Source organism: Acinonyx jubatus, chromosome E2 (genome assembly GCF_027475565.1).
Source record: "Acinonyx jubatus isolate Ajub_Pintada_27869175 chromosome E2, VMU_Ajub_asm_v1.0, whole genome shotgun sequence".
Lineage (NCBI taxonomy): Eukaryota > Metazoa > Chordata > Mammalia > Carnivora > Felidae > Acinonyx > Acinonyx jubatus.
In genome coordinates this window covers 45,495,999-45,517,416 of record NC_069396.1, presented here as the reverse complement: position 1 = coordinate 45,517,416, position 21,418 = coordinate 45,495,999, and the positions used below count along the sequence as shown (strand labels likewise).

Genomic DNA, 21,418 nt, shown 5'->3' with positions numbered 1-21,418 from the left:
CAGCTAGGCAGGGCCATGTAACTAGTTCTGGGTGCGAGCGGAAGTGAACTGTGTCACTTTGGGCCTCAGCATCTAAGTGCTGTGCTGTGGGAGTCTCTAGTTCCCTGTTCTGCCACGGTGACCCTGGAGGCTATGTGTTCTAGTCATGAGGCTTCAAGACTGGAGCCCACCTCGACCTGCATCTCTGAGGTACAAGGTAAAGTGCCCCCTGCCAACCTAACCTGCCTTGTGTCACAAGTAAGAAATTGACATTCATTATTTCCAACTTCTAGGATTTCAGGGTCAACCTGTTATCGCAGCAGAAGCTTGCCTATCGCTAGCATTCCTGAGATGGAAGGAAGGCAGCTAGACGCAGAGACAAGGGTGATCACAGACTGGGAGGTGAGTATCAAGGTTGTGTGTGGCCTGTTGCCAGAACAGAACCTCAGTGAAAGGAAGGCGGTGGGGGGGGGGGGGGGTGGACAGACCGACTACTCCCTAGGGAATTGCCACTTTCAATTCCTGATGCAAACGATGAAAGGACCCAGAGCCCCCACTCCCTTCAGAAAGAGCCCACCTCGGGGCCCTCATCAGACACAGCTCCTCAGGGATCACAGTCAAGTCTCAGCCCCTGGGGACAGGAGGAGGCTCAGAAGCCAGCAACACCCTGGAAAACCCTATTAGCTAGAGGAAGCTGAACCAGCAAGACTGCATGAAAGGGCCCGGGCTAATTCGGGCTGACAACCTTCCCGCGGAATCACCCACTGGGGTTCTGCCCTTCCAGCTCCATCCCAGAGAATAAATCACGCTGTCAGGTCTAATTTGGGATTCAGCTGATGGGCTGAGCAGAGCATCCATGCGTTCTGGCCGCAGAGGTGAAGGGCAGCCCACGTGCTAGCAGCCAGTGCTGAAAGGCCCAGGGACTGGTTAGGTGGAAAAGGACTGGGAAGCCAACAACAGTAGGTTTCCAATACACAACAGAGACACTCTGCTCTGCTCCTGTGAGATTTCTGGCCCAGGTCTCAGCTGAACGAGCCGTGTCCCCGGAGCACAGCACTGCTAATCCTGGCACCATACCAGCTCGGGCACAAGGTAAACACTCCTATTTGGTAAATAAGTAATCATAACACCACCAGCTAGTGAGTGCTCACTATCTTACGGGCTGGAGACAAAGCTGCCTAACCTGGGACACACAGTCAAGGCTAAGGCATATAAGCCACCACCACTGCCGCTGTCGCTGCGGCCACTACCACCACCATCTCATGTATTATGTCGCTACTTTGTGCCAGGCACTACTCTTAAGTATTTGAGATTCATAATCACTTTTCTTTCTTTTTTTTTTTTTAAGTAGGCTTCATGCCTAGCATGGAGCCCAATGCGGGGCTTGAACTCACGGCCCCGAGATCAAGACCTGAGCTGTGATCAAGAATCAGATGCCTAACTGACTGAGCCAGCCAGGTGCCCCCATAATCACTTTTCAATTCTCAAGGGTTAGGAAGCTCCTGGGTTACACTCCCTGCTCTGCGCGAAGCCGGACTCTGAAGCTCTTGCTCTTGGCTGCCACATCAAACCATTCCTGATTTCACCATTTCGATTTCAAGAAACTTGCCCTGAAATGTCAAGTTAGGGTTCGGTGTCCCCCCAAGTTCCCACAGTCCTGTGGCTTTCCCCTATTAGAACTCCCATCGCTCCAGGCTGTTTACCCAGAGATCTCTCCCACAATACTCTCTCTCCAGGAGGGCCGCCCTGTAAGCCTCGTGCCCAGCACAAGAGCAGGAAATGGGAAATGACCAATGTTTACGAGACAGATGGATGGAAACCCAAGTCCAAACCCCTAATTTTACAGAGGAAGGGATGGCGATTCAGAAAGAAGAAAGGGGAGTTTCACTGAAGACAGGGGGAGTGGAGAAGGGCAAACTGCTCCTTGATGAATCTCTCTCTTCTCTAAGGCCCAAAGCTGCTTCCAGGAGCCCCAGATGACCTCCAGGTTGGCTAGCCACCTCCGGGGTCCACCATCCCTGGGCTTCCCCCATACAGCCCTGAACTGCTCTGGGCTGTCACTGTCACTGAGGGCCTGCCTCCTTCCTGGGAGGAGGAGCCCCATTAAGTGCAGGGTCCACCAGCCATGAGGCTACTACCCCTCAGGAATAGGCACAGAGAAGGAGCATGTTAAATCTGTGTTGAATCGACCAGCAGAACCCCAAGAAAGGAAACAAGGCCTGAGCCTCATTCTAGGAAGATGCATTAAAAGCACAGGTAAAATTTGTTTGGAAAGGGGAGGCCAGGACTAGCCTTCTCAGCCATCTGCAAGCCAGGAAGATGTGCGGTGCTGGCTCACCAGCACTGGACCAGGACCAGGGAAAGGTAGAGCACAGGGCGGATGTGATTCACAAGAAAGCTTTGTAATGACCGTAACTTCCCCAAAGAAAACACGCTGCCCTGTTCCTCCCCTGCTGGAAGAATTTAAAACCGAGGTCACACAGCCAGCAGTCTGGGGACCCCAGGTTACCTCTTATGAGGTAACCAAGTGTAATGCCAAGAGCGAGGGCTCTGGAGACAGACTGCAAAGGTCCCCACCCTGGCTCCCTGACTTGGCAGGTGGCTTTACCACTCTGTGCCTCAGTTTCCAAGTCATTCGTGTGGGGAGATCATAGCAGCGACTTTACAGGGTGGGTACAAGGGGTGAATGAGATCATGCATGTAAAGTGCTCACAGAAGGGCTGGGCACAGAGTCAGTACCCATTAATGTTAATTATTATTGTTTCTCTTCCCCTGTGGAGCCAGACACTGTTGGCTGGCTAACCCGACTGACACTCTCAATTCCCTTTTCCTCTGGCTTCCTCCTCAGGAGAGGCTGAAAAAGCTAAATGAAATTTCCCACCTTCCTTGGAGCTAGGGGAGGCCACGTGACACATTGCTGGCCAGGGAGATGTAAGTGGAACCTTGTGGGAGGATTTTGGGGAGAATCCGTAAGTGGTCCAGAAAAGGAAAACACGTGTGGCTGGGTGTTGGCCTTCCCCTCCTTGTTCTGACTGGAGCTACAGCACTAATCTTGTAATCGCGAGGGAAGGCCGAGTAAATCAAAGAAGCTCCAGGCTGGACACCACTCAGCCTCTGAACTAACCAAATACCTTCAGGTTTGTTGTTATGGGAGAGAAATCAATGCTCGGTTGTTTAAAATGCTGCAAGCTGGGTTTTCTGTTCTTGTAGCTAAAAGCATTCCTGGCTGATGGACCCACCATAACACAAATGGCTCAGGGCACCTGTCCATGGTAACTGTTTGCCAACCTCTATTCAGGTCCCTGGATGAGAACCCCAGAACTAGAGGAGAAAGAGTGGGAAACTGAATTAGAATAGTGCCTACCGAGCCTCAGTCACCGTGTTCTGCTCTTCTTTTCAGCTGCATCTAGTCCCATCTATGCAATTATTTACTTAGTATTTTCTTTAAACCAATGCGTTTTTATTTTTATTTATTTGTTTTAAAGTAATGTCTACACCTAATGTGGGGCTTGAACTCACGACTCCAAGATTAAGAGTTGCATGCTTCACCAACTGAGCCAGCCAGGAGCCCCAGTAAACCAATTCATTTTTAAACTTAAACACACACACACACACACACACACACACACACACACACACACACACACACACGAGTCTACTGGGGCCCCCAGGTGGAGCAGTCAGTTGGGCATCTAACTATTGATTTCAGCTCAGGTCATAATCCCAGGGTTGTGGGACTAAGCCTCACGTTGGGCTCCATACGGAGCCCGCTTGGAATTCTTTCTCCCTCTGCCCCTCTCCCTCTCTCGTGTTCTCTTTCTCTAAAATAAAATAAAATGGAATCTACATTACTACCAAAATGAAAAATCGGTTATCTTTGTTACAAAAGTAATTTAATCAATAATAATAATAAACAAATACAAGGTAAACAAAATATGTTCACCCACAAATCACTAAAAGTTATCTGATGTAGCATAATTTGGGTTTATTGGACTAGCAAGAATTCTTCATTTTTGCTGTCTATCAGGAAAAAAAAAATGTCAGAGGATCTGGCAATGCTTTGCATTTTTACAGGGCAACAAAGGGCGAGAGCTAAGAAGGGGCTGCCCCACCGAGAGGAAACAGTGTCCTGTTGCTGCAATTCCTGAAACCCTGTTTTGAAGTGAGATAATTTATTTAGATCTCCTGCTGGCTGGTGGATGAATTAGGTTGGGAGCCTTATTCTTATTCAGGGCCTCCTCAGAGAGGCCTTCCCGGATTATCTCGCCTAAAATCACTCCTGTTCCTCCTAGGCAGCCCCATTCCTGTCTTACGGACTTCTCCTACATTCACTTGTCTGTCTGTCGTTCTATTCTCCAGTAGCATGTCCGTTCCCACAGGGAAAGGATTCTGCTTTGTTCACTCCTGAATCCCCAGTACCTAGAACACAACAGTAGGTGATCAAAGGCATATTTATTGGCATGGTCATGAAGCACAAAGAAAGACTGAGGAACCATTATAGACTGGATGAGAATAAGGAGACATGACGACTAAACACAGTGTGGCATACTGGATAGGATCTTGGAACAGAAAAGGGACATCAAGGGGGCACCTGGGTGGCTCAGTCAGTTAAGCGTCTGACTTTGGCTCAGGTCATGATCACACAGCTCATGGGTTCGACCCCTGCGTCAGGCTCCGTGCTGACAGCTCAGAGCCTGGAGCCTGCTTCAGATTCTCTGTCTCCCTGTCTCTCTGCTCCTCCCCTGCTCTCTCTCTCAAAAATAAATAAACCTTAAAAAAAATTTTTTTTTAAAGAAAAGAAAAGGACATCGGTGGAAAACTAGCAAAACTTGACTAAACTCTCTTAGTTCACAGTACTGGACCAGTGCTCATTTCCTGGTGTGCCAAGGCTGCCTAAGATGGTGACATTAGGGAATGCCAGGTGAAGAGTAGGTATGTGAGCTTTCTGCACGCTTGGTGTAACTTTTCTGGGGTCTAAAATTCCTTCAAAATAAAAGAGCTAATAAAGAAACTGTGCTGAGAAGCATCCTTTGATGGAAATGCAGCCCCTTGAGACTGTTCCATGAACACGCTCCAGGTACCTGGGCAGAGCCTTGGGCCAGGATGAAGGAAGGTGAAGAGACCCAATAAGCAGCCAAGAAGAGAAGCTGCTGTCTAGATTCACTCGGTTCCCAAGGGTCAACCCGCTGGTCCCTGCAACTTAGCCAACATCATGGTTACACAAACCGGGCAGAGTCTGGACGTCAGAATCTTCTGTTCTCCACTTGCCATACCATTAGGGGCATTTGGTGCTTCGAGGATCAGACAGCGCCCTCACTCCCAAGCACCCGCATGGCATCCTGCCAACAAAGGTTGGCGCCCTCATTTTGGAATGCCCCACTAGCAACTGAGTGCCATCGCTTTGCCTATGCCAAAGACACAGAACAGGACGTTCACTAGCAAAGTCCCCAGAAACCTAATTATAACATATTCAAAATCTTTACATCACAGCTATTTGCTATATGTACGTGTTTTAATTCTGTGTCAGTACCTACACTGTATCTTCAGCCTACAGAGGAAGAGCACATCCACACAGGGTGGGTGAGGGGGTCAGTCTGTCTCTTGATGGTGGTGGGCAGTTACACAAACACTGCAATTGCTTACGCTCAGAGAACTCTACGCCAGAGAGTGAATTTTATTCTGTGTAAATTTAAAAAATTGAATTAAAAAAGAGTGTGATACACAGATGTGCGCCACGAACAAAGATCTCCGAGATACTCTGCTGCTAGGGATGGTGGGAAACACGCTACGGAAGCACCCACATACAGCATGACTTCTCTTCTCTTTGTGCTGCGAAGTATGTAAGCGCGCATGTGCGTTAAGTAGGAATATTCACGGGAAGAGGTCTGTCATGACACCCACCTGACTGCTGACGTAATTAGCTCTCAGGGAAGGTGTTAGACTTGCAGGTGATGCATAGGACAGTGAAGGAGACTTTCATTTTCCCCTCAATACTTTTTCAAGTAATTTTTGAAGATAATAGAGACCTATGTGGACTAGTTATAAAATTTAAGCAAACAGCCACACTGTACTCACCCTCAGTGTGTTCTGGGCACTAGTGTCCCTTGAGGGTCCCACGAGAGCCAATGTCAAAGACCGTGCATCTGTGGAGAAGAACAACACAAGGTTATGTCTTTGGCCAGTCTGAGCCTTCCTGCCGCAGTTTCTGTCATTTACAAATTCACCCCCTCAACAAATGTTTACTGAACACCTGCTCTGTGCTAGGCACCAAGGGAACACCAGTGACCAGGACAACACTGCTGTCCTCAGAGAGAAGACATTCCAGTAAAGGAGGAAGACAATAAAACAAATACATGATGCGGAGTCAGGGAGTAGTCAGCAGTCTTGATGGAAACTAAGCAGGCTGAGGAGAATGATGGGCCTGCTGTTTGCAAGAGTGGCCACAGAACAGACACCTTAATTCAGGAGGACCACAGGCTGTGTGACTTTCTGTGCAAGAGCATTCCAGGCCATGGGAATGGCCAGTGCAAAGGACCTGAGGCAGGGTATGTATATGGAGAATTTTAGGAGGAGCAAGGGGCCCATGTGCCTGGCACAGGGTGAGTGAGGGGGCAAGTGGTCGGAGACGAGGGCAGGGAGGTGATAGGGGCAGATGGAAGGCCATTATAAGGATATTTCCTTCAGACAATTTTGAATAGAGAAGTGGCAGAGATAAATAGCACTTGTCCTGACTTGTAACTTTATAGTATTAATTTATGTTTTAAAATACTTAGTATGGTTGTTCATATTTGAATAGATATTTTATGGATGAATGAATGTCTCCACTGTCTGTATTGTTCACCCTCATGTTTCTGTTTACGCCAGGTTTACCAAGCCAGGGAGATGAGATCTGAGAGGATAATCCAGAACCTTCCTATAAGGAATGGCCATTAAATAATGACTCTCACTCCCCATGTGCCAGGCCACGTCCTAGCAGACATGTGCTAACTCATTTCACTCTCTCAATAACCCTAAGAAATAGATGTTTATGATTACATTCGTGCTATAGAAAAGGAAACTGAGGCAGAGAATGGATAAAAAAAAACCCAACTCACTAGCTGAAGCTGCCCGGCCAGTCAAAAGTATATTACAGATGGGATGAACCCAGGAAGCCTGGCTCCAGAGCCTACTCACCTACTCCTGACCATGTGGCTAAGCCAGTGGCCATGGCGGTCAATGAAGAGAGAGCTAACTACAGGCAGATAATGCCTCCCTTTCCCCAATAGCACGATGCTACTCAAACACCAAGGCTGAGCTCAAACTCCAGCCAGCTCTCAGGAAGGAAACCTAGCGAGTAGCTAGCCAGCTCTCCAGAATCTAGGAATCAGGATATCTTCAATAATCTTGCTCCTAGAGGTTCCTGGAGAAACCCAAAGGGGTTCTTAACTTTTCTCAGCCCTGTGGGCAGCCTGCCAAAGACGAGTGTGGACTCCTTCTCAGAATCATGTTTTTAAGTCAACAAGATACAATACCCAAGGCTATAAAGGAAACCAATTATATTAAGATATCAAAGTATCTGTAAAATAAAACCTAATCTGATACAGTAATATTCGTGCTTCTTTATGAATGCTTTAAATTATAAGATCCTAATGGTGTGTCCAATAACCATAGTAATTTAGAAACAGATGAGCATAAGTGATATTTTGTAATATCTGCAACAATCGTAATGTGATATGGAAATATTTTTAATTTCTAGTGGTGACAAAGTCACAGGTACTGCAATACAACTGTAGCTTTGGCTCTCATTCTGAAGAAAAGGAAACGCTAAATTCCAGATGGCAGAGGGAATAAAGATGTAACCTTTTTCCCAGCCAACTTCGCGATCCTCTAAATTCTATCCAAGGACCCTTCAAGGGTCTATGGATCCAGGATGAAGAATCCCAATAGGGAAAAGGCAGAGCAGATTCCTAGGGAAGGTAATAACTGGGAAGTGTGAGGCAGATTCAGATCCTTGTGAACACTGTATGGGAAGGGGTCCTGGAGGGCTAGTCATACAATACAGGTCTGGCCAACAAAGCCACTAACCTCCTCTTTCCTGCTCCTTGCCTCAGAGATGGCTCGGGGTAGCCCTGGCATTGAAGCCATGGTGATTAGGTTCAATAAAAGCAGTCTCAGGACATATCCTGGGACTACAGGGAAAGAGATGGGTTTATTTCTCTTGGGGCACTGCTTAGCTGGTTGGATATATACACAGAGCTGCTTCAGAGCCTATCTGACAACAAAACCAACACAAAAGAATACAGAGCCACGAAGTACAAGGAAACAGGGTCCTGGCAACCTCATGTGAGGCTCTGGATCTAGCCACACCTGAAGCTATTCAGTGTACAGTGTCCCATGAAGTAAGTGCAAATGCTTCTTTTTACACTTAAGCAGGTTGACCTGAATTTCCATTTGTTCACAAAACCAAATGACTCAATTACACAGAAGGGCAGAGTTGAGTGCAGTTCTTGACAATTCCCATAGCTCACTACCAAGGCATTTAGGAAAGCACAAAATGAAATTAGACAGAGTTACTATACATAGAAACAGCAAATACAGAAAAACACACACTCTTTAAAAACTCAGAAATAGTCTCTTGGGTAGTTGGTTTTCCCCCAAGCTGGTCTATGAAGCCCTGACAATTGTGGTTTTCAAGATGCTTGACAGGGCATGAGGGAACCAGAAACACCCAGAACATTTCCTTTATCACCAGACTTTCCATTAAAAAAAATTCCTGGGATGATCAGAAAGCCCCTGCAATAAAGCTCCTGTAAAATTTTAATAGCTGCCTTTTAAAATACAGCGGAAATTGCTTTTCTGCCACTCTCATTCTTCCTCCTTCCTTTCTCTAGAGTGATGTATATGGCTCTTTAAAGTCACATCAGCAGTGACGTGTGGTGGTGCCACGTCTCTCTGACTGGAGGGAGCTGTCCTATCCACCAGTGTGGGGTCCCTCACACATGGGAGGGGTCACAGCAGAGAGGACAATGCTGAGGGGTTGTGGAAATGGCAGCAAAGGTGGGCTACAGGGTCAGCAATTCAGCCAGGACCCCAGACCTCCCAGAGCCCTTCTTCACACCACCTGGGAAGGGAAGAGGCCCTCGGACTTGCCTCATCGATCCCAGCACACCCGCCAGAGCAACAGCCCACCTGGTCACGGGGCCACGCATCTTGCTTCCCAGGGTTTATACCAAGAAACAGAATCCTAGATGACAGAAGCTGGGGTGAGGGGATAGCCTGGCCTGACTCACAGTCTGACTGGTTCCTCCCCTCAGCCACAGCAATTGGCTCTGGGAGGGACACATGATCTAAGCAGGGCCAATCAGAGTAGGCCCTGGAAAGTTTGCTGGAATTACTGGGGGGAAAGGGATGGGATGGAAGGAAGGTAGGGGCTGCTGAAGGCCTCTCTGCCACCTGGGAGGTTGGGGGCGGGGGGAGGGCACCGGAGAAAGAAGTCAAAGCTGACAGAGGCAGAACCCAGAAGTGGAGAAGGATAGCTTCCTGACAAGAATACCTGAGTGTTGGCTCCAGTCAGGCCAGCTCTGGGACTTTCAGGTCCCAAAGCCATTAACTTCCTTGTGCAGTTTAAGCCAGTTTGAGCTGGGAAGATTCTGTCATTTACAACAGAAATCACTGACTGATGGAACCGGAAGGGACCTCAGAAATCAATACAGCATTCCTTCATGTTTCGGTGAACACGATCCTTTCTAAGAAGCTGACAAAACAAAACTATGTCATGTCTCTCCAGAAAGAGGGGGGAAAAATACCCCCACAAAGTACTGTGTTTCAAAAATCCAAAGGGCTCTGAAGCTGCTGTCCATAGGAACTGGGTGAAGAACACTCTGATCCAGTTTGAACCGTCCACTTGATGGATAAGGAGACTGAGGTTCAGAACGCTTATGTGGCTTGTTTGGGCCCAGGGGGAGGCAGAGCCAGGCCTCTCTAGAGGGTCCAGAGGTGCGGTCCCCAGGCGAGACCGCAGAGGGTAAGGGGAGGCAGCGGGTGAGGCTGCGGAACCCCATGCCCCCATTTAGCAACACAGCAGCTCCACTTTTTTTCTGCTTTAAAAATTGGGCTTTCGGGGAAGTGTCCGACAGAAGTTCTACCACTCCACAGTAACATATGGGAAGCCGATCTCTTCTATCACATTTCAAAGTATTAACATGTTACTGACCTTGGTTTTGATCCTCACTGGCATCTTAATGAAGCAGGCATTATTGCCATGGCTCCGAGTGAGGTGCTCCTGCAGGGGCAACCAGCCAGGGTGCTGCTCTCTGATCCCAAAGCAGCCCGAGCACCCGAGCCTTTCTGCTCCTGTACTTCTAGGCCTCACATTTCTATTCTTCCCTTGGATTTTGATCTCAGCTCGTACGGAAAGGATCATCCGCTTACACCTCTCCACTCCCCTTGGCTTGGTCCTCCGTGCAGACCAGGTCAAGAAGTGGTGGCTGATCTGACGGGTCAGAGATTACCACGGTGGCTGGCACCTGCCCTTCCAGTGGGCAGGATTACTAGCCCCAAAGGCTAGGACGAGGCACCGGCTCTTTTCTCTCCCTGTGCCCAGAGATGGTGGCTTCCTCTGGTGCTCTCTGTCTTAGAGCAGGACACACAACCCTGGCCAGTGTTCATCCACCCTCTAAGATCACCCGGGGCACACGCACTCCTCCTGACCAAGTGCTCGTGGGGGCAGCCAGACCTTTCTCCTCCGCGCAGCTCGCTGTGCAAGTGGCTGATCTAGGCACTAAGACTTAAGGTAAAGGAGAACCCAGCTCACTGGGGGCTTTTGCTACAAGCTCCCTTCTCCTTTCTAGACTTTACCAGAGCTTCACATTGGGGCCACAGGGACCTACCCACCTATTAATAAGGAGGTTCAATCATCCTTCATTTAGATAAGATTCCCATTATGCCCATCCTCATCCCACCTTTGGAATAGGGACTTAGGAAAATATCTGTTCATTCAACTGCCTCTACCCACCTGCCAACAAAGAAAAGCTGCTGTGCGAAGAAAAAACTCTGCCTTGGGGAAATCTAGGCCCTCAACTGCTACACTGTATGGCAGCCGCTGAGATCATCTTGCAATTAATCATGTTTTCTCTTATGACCTATATTCTATTAATAACACACTAACGACTTAGCACTAGTTCTTTCATTGATTGATTCAGTCCACAGATATGACTAGGGCTGGGTCACTGACTTCCAGGGTCTCACATCCTCATTTCCTGTCCCCCACAGAGGATAAGCATCATGCTATAGGGCTCTGGGGACTTCACTGTCCCACCTCCAGCCTAGCCTAAGTAACTCCGCGGTAGAGTGGCTCAAGACAGGCCTCTGCAGAGAAACTGCTGAGGGAAAGCAGCAACGTGTGACCACTTCACGCACAGCCGACTGGCCAAAATGTCAGACTCTGACACCACCGAATGTTATTGAAGTTACAGGCTAAGGGGAACTCTCAGTCACCGCGGGTGGGAGCATACACAGGAACAGACATTTTGAGACCGCGGCTGGCAATTTCTTGTAAAGAGGAAGAGACGGTAACCTCAGTGACACACTTCGCTCCCCCACTGACTGGGATTCCCTGCTGAGTTCCCAGACCCATGTGGCCTTGCAAATTCTCACTCTGGTTTAAAGCATGAGGTTTTTGCTTTGATTTGACTACATGCCAGCACTGTTTTCAGTTAACTATCAACTCGTTTGACCCTCAGAACAACCCTGTGAAGAGGGTCTGCTAGCATCCCCATTTCTAACCGACCAGCAAACTGAGGTACAGAGAGGTAACTTGCCCAAGATCACACAGCAAGTAGATGGCACAAATCCACCGGGATCTGAACCTAGTTGATCTGGCTCCAGAACTGCCAACAATGCCACTTCCCAAACACAGCAGTTAGGAGTATGGGCTCAGCCCCGAAACACATCTGATTCCACATCCAGACATCAATTTCAGATGGATCAAAATATAAGTGTGTCTGGAAGAGAACACAGGAGCATATCTTCATGTTGGTGTAAGTGAAGATTTCTCATTCAGGAATTCTAGGAGAGTGTCCGTCTCACAAAAAGACGCATTCGGGGGCATCTGGGTGGCTCAGGCAGCTAAGCGTCTGACTCTTGGTTTCAGCTCAGGTCATGATCTCGCAGTTCGTGAGTTCGAGCCCCACACTGGGCTTCGCGCTGACAGTGTGGAGACTGCTTGGGATTCTCTCTCTCTCTCTCTCTCTCTCTCTCTCTCTCTCTCTGCTCCTCCCCCACTTGCTCTGTCTCTCTCTCAAAAATAAAAAAAAATTTTAAAAGACTCATTCATACAGTCTTTGTCCCTTCACTAGCTTGGAATGCAGGTGTGATGCTACTCGGATTTGAGAGGGTCCCACTTGTCTCCAGAACACTACTCTGCCAGAACAGAAGGACTGAATTCTCTGGGTGCCCTGGCCCCCTGGGAAAGTGGGTTCGGCAGCCATCTGTGGCCACGAGGGGGTAAGAGAGTCAGAGGAGCACTGGTGTTGACCATGCCCTCTGCCACACCATTGAGCCACATCTTCTCCCTCCAGATGTTACTGGACACACGGCATCTTATGTACTGAAATGACAATGCTGCCCGTTTCAGGCCGATACTTGCAGCCAAATGCACGCCTGACTAAAACATCTTGCCGCAGCCAGGATCTGGCTGCCACGGGCTGTGGAGAGTGCGAGCAGCCACGAACACGGATTTGAAAGTGTCTCAAAAGGACTCAGAGATGAACTTTGGGAATCAGATTCCCACTAAGCATGACTGGTCACAGGCATCCAGGGATGACGTGGTGTCTGAATTAATTCTCGGGGGACTTGAACTGCAAGCTGCCTTCTTTCTCCCTATGGACTTGTAAGAGCAGTCAGGGAGACTGTGATTTTAAGGGCCAAGCCCAGCCCGCTGGCACAACTGCACTGAGGTCTGCTGGCCCCAGGCTCCCAGGCTGGTGAAATCCTGCAGAGCTTGTGGGTCCTTTTTCCTCCTGTCACCAGCCATTTGCTAGATGTGCCAACAGTTAAGCCCCTTCCTGCACTCCATAAAAAACAGCTCGTCAATGTGGTTGACTGCCGGGTGCTTTTCCACAAAGCACTCCCACAGATCTCAGCTAATCAGATGGAAGATGGAAGAGTGGTCAATCTACCAAAATAGGTCAGTCTTTATTTTTTAATCCTCTTATTCATAATATATTGAAAGGGAAGAATGAAAAAAAAAAACATCATTAGTAAGAACATCTAGGATTACTCAACCTGTCTGTGCCTCAGTTTGCTCACCTATAAAATGGGGATAATAAATAATAATCGGGGTGTTGTGAGGACTAAATAAATTACTCTATGAAAAATGTTTATTTATTTATTTTTTAGGTTTTTATTTTTTATTTTGAGAGAGACAGAGAGAGAGACTGCACGTGCACGCAAACAGGGAAGGGGCAGAAGGAAAGGGAGATAGAGAATCTTAAGCAGGCTCCACGCTCAGCATAGAGCCTGATACAGGACTTGATCCCACGACCTTGGGATTATGACCTAAGATGAGATCAAGAGTTGGATGCTTAACCAACTGACCCACCCAGGCGCCCCTCTATGAAAAATATTTAGAACAAAACCTATTACATAGTGAATGTTCGATAAAGGTGAGCTTCCATTGTTCTTATTGCTGGTGACATGGTGAATTTTTTGGATGGAAGGTCTGTGAAAAGCTTCAAAACCCCACTCTCTGCTCCACTGGACACACAGAGAAAGGCACTGCTCTGATTCTGGCCCCTTAGGGAAGGAAGGAATCTTGAAGGTCCGGGCCAGGGAGGAGAAGCTGGCTCCAGGGCCCAGGGTACTGTGGGCAGGAAACAGACCTACTGGGTGCTAGCTGCCCACCCAGTAGCCATCCTTCCCTTTCTTCTCCGAGTGCTCAGCTAATGCAAGATCTCCCAACCTGCCCTGCAGCTAGGGGTGGCCAACAAGAGGTAAGCAGAAGTTGTTGTGGGGCTTCAAGGAAAATTCCTCACCAGAAACATGGAGTGGACTACAATTTTGTAAACCCCACCCCCCCACCCCCACCCCGCAGCCCAATTCCCATCTGGATTCAGACTCACTAGCTTGACACCAGGAGTCATATTGGACCACGATGCCACCTTTAGGATGAAAGCCTTCTGCTAGGGACGGTAAAGCAGAAAGACAGAAGGATCCTGCTTTTCCTGACGTCTGTGGAGCTGCCATACCAGCCAAGGGCTGTCAACCTCTGGACATTTTAATCACCAGAGACACCACCTTCCGTGGAATTTAAACTTTTATTATTTCTGGTCTCTGCTACCGGCAGCCGAGTGTACTTTCAAAGGATATTATGGTCTAACACAGCAGATGACCAACGGGCCACAGTGTTCCACACCAGAGAAACCCCTCAAGAAACCTGCTTTAGAGGACCCTCAATCTCTCCTCAAGAGCAGGCAGAAAGCTAGGTACCGAATTTCTCACAGAACCGGATTACAACCATTTTGCCCTACGAGGAGGCAAAATGAGACCTATAGGAGATCTCCTGAGCCACTCACTCAGTAATTATGAAACGCTCCCCTAGGCTGGACACTGTGCATGCTAGGGTGCGAGACCTGGTAGACAAAAGCAGGCACAGTCCCTGCTCTCCCAAACCTTACAGTCCAGAACAGGGGACAGAAAATAAACAAACAGGCAAACAAATACACATATGAGTACGAATGGTGAGAAGTACCACGTAGGAAACCAGGGTAAATTTTAGCCCAGAACTGAAGAGAAAGGAGAAGGAAGTCATGTGAAAAGTGGAAGTAACAGTCTTCAGGATGTCCATCAACTGAAGAACGGATAAACAAAAAGCAGCGCATCTACACAATGGAATATTATTCAACCATAAAAAGAATGACGCGCTGATTCATGCACAACATGGATGAACACTGAAAACATGATGCTGAGTGAAGGAAGCCAGTCGCAAAAGACCATGTATTGTATGATGCCATTTACATGAAATGTCCAGAAGAGGCAAATCCAGACAGACAGAAAGTAGATTAGTGGTTGCCAGGGGCTGGGAGGAGGGGATGGCGGGGGGGGGGATGGAGAATGACTGCTGACGAGTTTTGTTTTGTTTTTGGGGCCAATGAAAATGTTCTGGAATTAGACAACTGGTGATGGTTGCATAGCCTTGTGAATACACCAAAACCCACTGAATTGTGTACTTCAAAAGAGTGAATTTTATGACATGTCAATTATATCTCAATTAAAAGGCACTCAAAGGGCAACTGTGATTCAATCACTATGTTGATAATAAAGTCTCTAATGAAAGTTAAGGAAAAAAAAAAAAAAAAGTATCCCAGGAGATGGAGGCGAATGTGGGAGGCTGTTCAAGGAAATTCACCAGAGGCCTGTGTGGCTAGATGGTTGCAGTGCAAGAGGGAACGCTCCAGGACATGGCAGATATCCAGAGCGCCCTGTGAGCCACGGTCATACACATGCTTTTTATTCTAAGTATGAGGGGAAGCAGGACAGTGATGTGTTCCGATCTACATTTCTGAAAGATTTCTCTGGCTGTTGTGCAGAGACGGTCAGGGTTTAAAAGAAGCAGGGAGAACGATGAGGTGGCCGCTGTAATACCCAAGGAGAGGAGGCAGTGGCTGGGACCAGGGCGAGGGCAGAGGAATGGAAAGGAGAAGGCTGGTAAAGATGTGAATTTCAAATCAAGGACACATAGGCCTCATTGACGATGGGATGGCCACGAGCGTAAGGCTGAAAAGAAAGATGCACGTGTCTCGTGAATTTTTCCAAAGCGGTTTTCTGCCAGCTTCAGATTGTGCACAGAATGACAGCAGGTCACCAAATGCCTGTTAAATGAATTAAATAAATGAACAAAATCACTGCCTGGCTTTTTTTGTGGGGCACATTTTTGTATTTTCAATAAAGATGTTAAATTCTCTCTCTCTTCACGTATATATACGCACACGGATCCTTACCTATCAACATAATATCCTTACCCATACCTGTTTCTCTCCCATCCACTGGTAGAGACTGGTCCACTAAACACCACCAGCTACCTACCCATCTGCTCAAATCAGAAACCTCAGGGTCATCCTTTTATACATACACACACCCTAAGCAAGGTCAAGCTTCTAAGTCAGTAACAACAAGGTCCTTCCATCTCTGAGGGGCACAGAGAAATAGGTAAGCCAGAAAGAAGGGAGCTCTTACTTCTGATCAACAACATGTAGGAGACAAAACAGAGACAGGAAGTGTTCTCTGTCTTTTTAGTGGGGGTGGGGAGGAGCAAGAGATATAGTCAAGAAGGGGAGGGGCGTCTGGGTGGTTTAGAGGGTTAAGAGTCTGATTCTTTCTTGGTTTCGGCTCAGGTCATGATCGTCATGGCTTCTGGGATCAAGCCCCATGTCAGGCTCTGCACTGACAGTGAGGAGCCTGCTTGGGATTTTTCTCTCCCTCTCTCCCTGCCCCTCCCTGGTTTGCACGTGTGCTCTCTCTCAAAATAGATAAATAAACATAAGGAGAAGAAGAAGAAGAAGGAGGAGGAGGAGGAGGAGGAGGAGGGGGAGGAAGAGGAGGAGAGGGGGGAGGGAGGAGGGAGGAGAAGGAGAGAAAGCAGTGTGAATAAACATGGTTTAGTCAGGGGAGGAATTTGGGTCAATTTGACCCTTATGCCTTTCCCTTTAAGTCCCACTGCAAGTGAAGACCAGCAGAAGACAAGTTATATCCCAAAGGGGTCATTAGCCCCAAACCACTGTCAGCCACACCCATTCTGAGGGGAACACCAGAGCCCTGGAAGAATGCATCCTGGAACCAGAAGTAGGAAAGGGGAAGGAATGAAGTCTCATAGAGAACATCTACAGGGCCACCACCATCACAAACCACAGGGCAAACAGTGCCCCTGGAGTGGTGTGATACAACGGTCTTGTGGGGATGTGTCCACCCAGAACATTCCTTCTAGGTCCACTTTCCCCAGCAGTAGGGCTTATCTGGTTTAAGAGTGGGATGTGAGAAACATTTCACTGCATGGTTCTTGTGCAGTGGGCTTGGTTGTGGACACAATGAAAATTATCACCTGTGTTGCATGTCCCAAGAAGCTTCATCTGGAACATAGCCAGGGACCTGATGCCTCGACTTTACCATTCTGTAACTCCCCTGTGTCATCCTTCCTTCCTTCCTTCCTTCCTTCCTTCCTTCCTTCCTTCCTTCCTTCCTTCCTTCCTTCCTCCCTCCCTCCCTCCCTCCCTCCCTCTCTCCCTCCCTCCCTCCCTCCCTCTTTCTTCCTTTCAACATTTATTTATTTTTGAGACAGAGCATGAGTAGGGGAGGGGCAGAGAGAAGGGGGAGACACAGAATCTGAGGCAGGCTCCAGGCTCCAAGCTATCAGCACAGAGCCTGATGTGGGGCTCAAACTCACAAACCGTGAGATCATGACCTGAGCCAAAGTCGGATGCTTAACTGACTGAGCCACCCAGATGCCCCTCCCCTGTGTCATTCTTACAAGCAGCAGATCTGGTAGCAATGAATCCTTCAAACAGCTGACCAAACGCTGCTTTATTCATTCTACAGAGAAAGGGAAGTAAGTCAAAGTGCCTGTCATGGTCAGGTAGAAGGGACTTTTCACGCAGCACCCATGTTAGCCTCTCCTAGTCTGAGGCCCAAGTGAAGGTTCACCAACACCATGGACTCTCCACCTGTGGCTGGAACACCCTCCCAAGGGATCTCTAACATTGACCAATGTATGAAGTTTGTCTGGACCACAATTAAGGATACTGCAACATCTTCCAGACAGAACGCTGGGCTAAGAAGGCCATGTGACGTGGAAGAGAAAAGGAGTGTGATACCATCACTCAAATACAACACAGATACATACACTCGTCATTGTAATTTCCATAAATGGGATATCATATTTACTTCTCTGAATCTTGCTTTCCCTTAAATATTCTCACAAAAATGCCTCCAAATCAACTAATAGTGGGTCTTACCCACTGTTTTTTTTTTTTTTTGGCAGCTAATATTCCACAGTATGGATGTGCCATATTTTACTCAATCATTCCCTGAAAAATGGGCATTTATTTTATTTCTGGGGGTTGGTTGGTTTGCCCCTGAAAACCATACTGTAATAAACATCCTTTGGCACTGGGGCCATTTTTTTCTATAGGGTAGATTCTCAGGAGCAGGACTGCTATACTGAAGACTACTTATGGGTATTATATAGTTATATTATGGAAGGGGTTCCAAGATCAGGATGTAGAGCTGTATATGTAGCATCTGCTTGGTTTTGTATGGAGTCTCTGGAAGAACACACCTGAAATGGGTGTCCTCGCAGGAGGGGAACTAGGTTACAGTGGATGGGCATGGGGAGACTTACTTTCTGGGTGCCATCTGAATGTTTTATCACGTGTATATTCTGCTCATTCGAAAACAAAAAAAATATTTTTCAGGCTGCCTTCTAAAGAGGTTGCAATGATTCACACGTCCTCTAGCAACCTGGGAGAGTACTTAGCTGAGCTCACTAATGCCCTATATTTTTCTCCTTCAAGGCTGTCCCTCCTGCCCCCTTCTTGTTTTGACCTAGTATGAGTTGAAACATGTCAGATGTTACCTTCTTGTGATCCATAATTCCTCCTATTCTACAGCCCTTGGGCAGGTAGGAAGCAGACTCCCAGAGATGCTAATTTTGACACGTCAGTCTGGCCAGCCCTTCCCCACAGCACAAAAAAGAAGCCCAAGCCATGGTGGCAGCCAGATCTTCAGGGACCTGAGGGCACGGATGGCAGAGAGAGACAAGGGCAGGGGGCTCTCTCTCCTCCGATGCTTGCAGGTCACACTGTTTTAAACTCACGCTGGCTGAGCTCCCTCTCTAGCCGAGTGGCCTAGAGTCTCCCAAATGCCCAAAGTCTTTCAGAAAAGGGGAGAGAGGCCTGCAGCAGCTGCTGCCCGAGGGACCCACACTCTCAAGAACAAGGCCAGACACAAGAAACAGGAGGGAACGGGGGACAGAAGACACAAAAGAATCAAGCTCATACAAACAGGAGGCCTTCTCATTCATTTCCTGCAGGCCAGGCATCCTCTACAGCTGGCCCCAAACCAAAGGCCTCGCCAGCCAATGCTTTAAGCCCCACTGTGACTCACGAGACAGGAAAACAAAGCTGACCTCGCACAGAGAGCAAGGGCCCCTCGTATGGCAGCAACTCCAATATAAACACCTGCTACTGCATTGCTGGCCGAAGTTCTGGACTAACCTGCAGAGGGGAGGGGAACAGATGAGAAAGCAGCTCTGGGGAAGGGGCGGGTGGTTAGGGAGAGCATGGGAGAACATCTCAACACAGGCAGCAAGTCCATTTGATTCAGGTCCTCTGCTACCGTTCTGCAGCCTACACTCCGGTCTGAGCTGGGACTGGTGTAGGGGAAGCCCCAGCCTTTGCTCGAGCAGTCCCCTCTGTCTGGATGACCTTGCCCTTGATCCTTTGAGACCCCGCTCGGCAAGGATGTGTACATGTGGGTGTTGGCTGGAGCGGCCTCTGTAAGTAAGGAAAATGGGAGACAACCTGAATGTCTGTTAGCAGGGATGAGCCAACAAATTTTGATGCGGACACGCAACAGAATCCTTTATGTCTTCCCTTCCCTCATCCTCCATGGCCTCCACGGCAAGTTCACTGAATGGTTCTATTGCCACTGTTTCCAAAAATATATCCTAAATCCATTTCTTTTCTCCTCTTTTCTTTATCATTTTTTCAAGTTTATTTATTCATTTTAAGAGAGACAGAGGCAGCGGGGGCGGGGTGGGGGGCGCAGGGAGAGAGGAAGAGAGAATCCCCAGCAGGCTCCGCACGGTCAGCTTGGAGCCTGATAAAGGGCTCGAACTCCCCAAACATGAGATCATGACCTAAACTGAAACCAAGAGTCGGACGCTTAACCGACTCAGCCACCCAGGCGCCCCCTCCTCTTTTCTAAGCCAAGCTACCACCCTCATCTTTCCCCTGGACAACTCCATCAGATCCCTGCTGGTGGCCTGGAGTCCCCTCTTGCCTTCTTAGATTCTATTCTCCACACACAGCCAGAGTGATCAAATCAAACAGGAATCACATCAGATTGCTTTCTTGCTTAAAAAATCCCTCGAACTTCATCTCCTTCCATTTCACCCCTTGCTCAATGCTCACACCACACTGGCCTTCTTTCCCTTACAAGCTTATTCCTACCCCAGGGCCTTTGCACATTTTGCTCTAGCTATTCTCAACGCTGGTTTCTTCCTGCCAGTAAGGCCTCCCTGTGACTGTATACAGTGAGTAGGCATGAAATCTAACTACATGCAATGATATGGACTTCTCACAGACATAATGTTGACTAGAAAGGCCAGACACAAAGGAGCATTTACATAAAGTTCAAAGTCAGGTGTGAGACATCAAGAGAGTGGTTTTGCCTAGACGAGAGGAGTAACTGGGATAGAATAGGAAAGGGACTTCTGGGGGCTAGAAATACTGTTCTCAGAGCAGGTTACATGAGTGTGTTCAGTTTGTGAAAGTTCATCTAGCTACACACTTTCAGCATGTGCCCTTGCTTATACATCTACACACACAGAGAGCTTAATAAAATGTTTAAAGAATTAAAAACATTTTGGCTGCCCACAGTATTCCTTACGATTTGGGAATTTCCCACCTATGGGTCTTGGTGGGAGGCCGGGCCTACCTCCCATTATCAGATATTACAAAGGCCAGGAACTGGCTCTCACAGCCTCCCCTGCAGCCAGACCATGAGTTCTACCCAGCAGATACACCCTCCCTCCATGGCTTAAATGGAGCTTGGAGAACTAGGATGTATTTAGCTTGGCGTTTGGAGCCCAGAGCTGCAGCCTGGCACGAGAGGAGCTCATTGAGGCTTGATGAACGGAAACAGGACCACCCCCACACCCATTTCCTCCCCCAGCACAATAATTCAAGATTGGACCATTCTGTACTTGGGAGCTCATTCATGCTTTCAAGAAATGTTTACTGAGTGCCCATTTGGTGCCAGGCACTGCTCTAGGCACTAGGAATCCAGGTGAACAGAACACTGGAGTTAATGATCCTAGTGGGGAAGATGAACAATAGAATAAGAGATAGGTTAGTTAAGTGGTACAGAGAAAAATAGAAAAGAGAGATGAGAACCTCCCTGAGGAGGTAACATATGAACAAAGACTTATAGGACGTTAGGGAGGATGCTGGTATGAGAGAAGAGCTTTCCTGGTAGCAGGAAGAGCCAGTAAAAGGGCCCTGAGGTAGGCACATACCTGGGTGTCTGTGGAGCACAAAGGAGGCCCATGTGCCTGGAACAGGGCAAGTGAGGAGAACAGAAGGAGGAGATGGACCCACAGGTAATGGGGCAGATTGTGTGGGGCCTCGTTGGGCACGGTGAGGACTTTGTCTCTTACTCTGGGTAAGATGGAGCCATGGGAGGGTTA

The 21,418-nt window shown here is 48.2% G+C and overlaps 1 protein-coding gene across 6 annotated transcripts in view; it reads right to left on the bottom strand.

Annotated features, from left to right (window-relative positions):
- SIPA1L3 (signal induced proliferation associated 1 like 3) overlaps positions 1–21,418 on the bottom strand; it is a 237,193-nt gene that overhangs the window by 137,703 nt on the left and 78,072 nt on the right. For all 6 annotated transcript variants that reach the window (XM_027044594.2, XM_027044593.2, XM_027044596.2 and 3 more), the window contains one exon: positions 6,055–6,122. The gene's annotated coding sequence lies outside the window, so the exon portion shown is untranslated. The remainder of the gene's footprint in view (positions 1–6,054; positions 6,123–21,418) is intronic.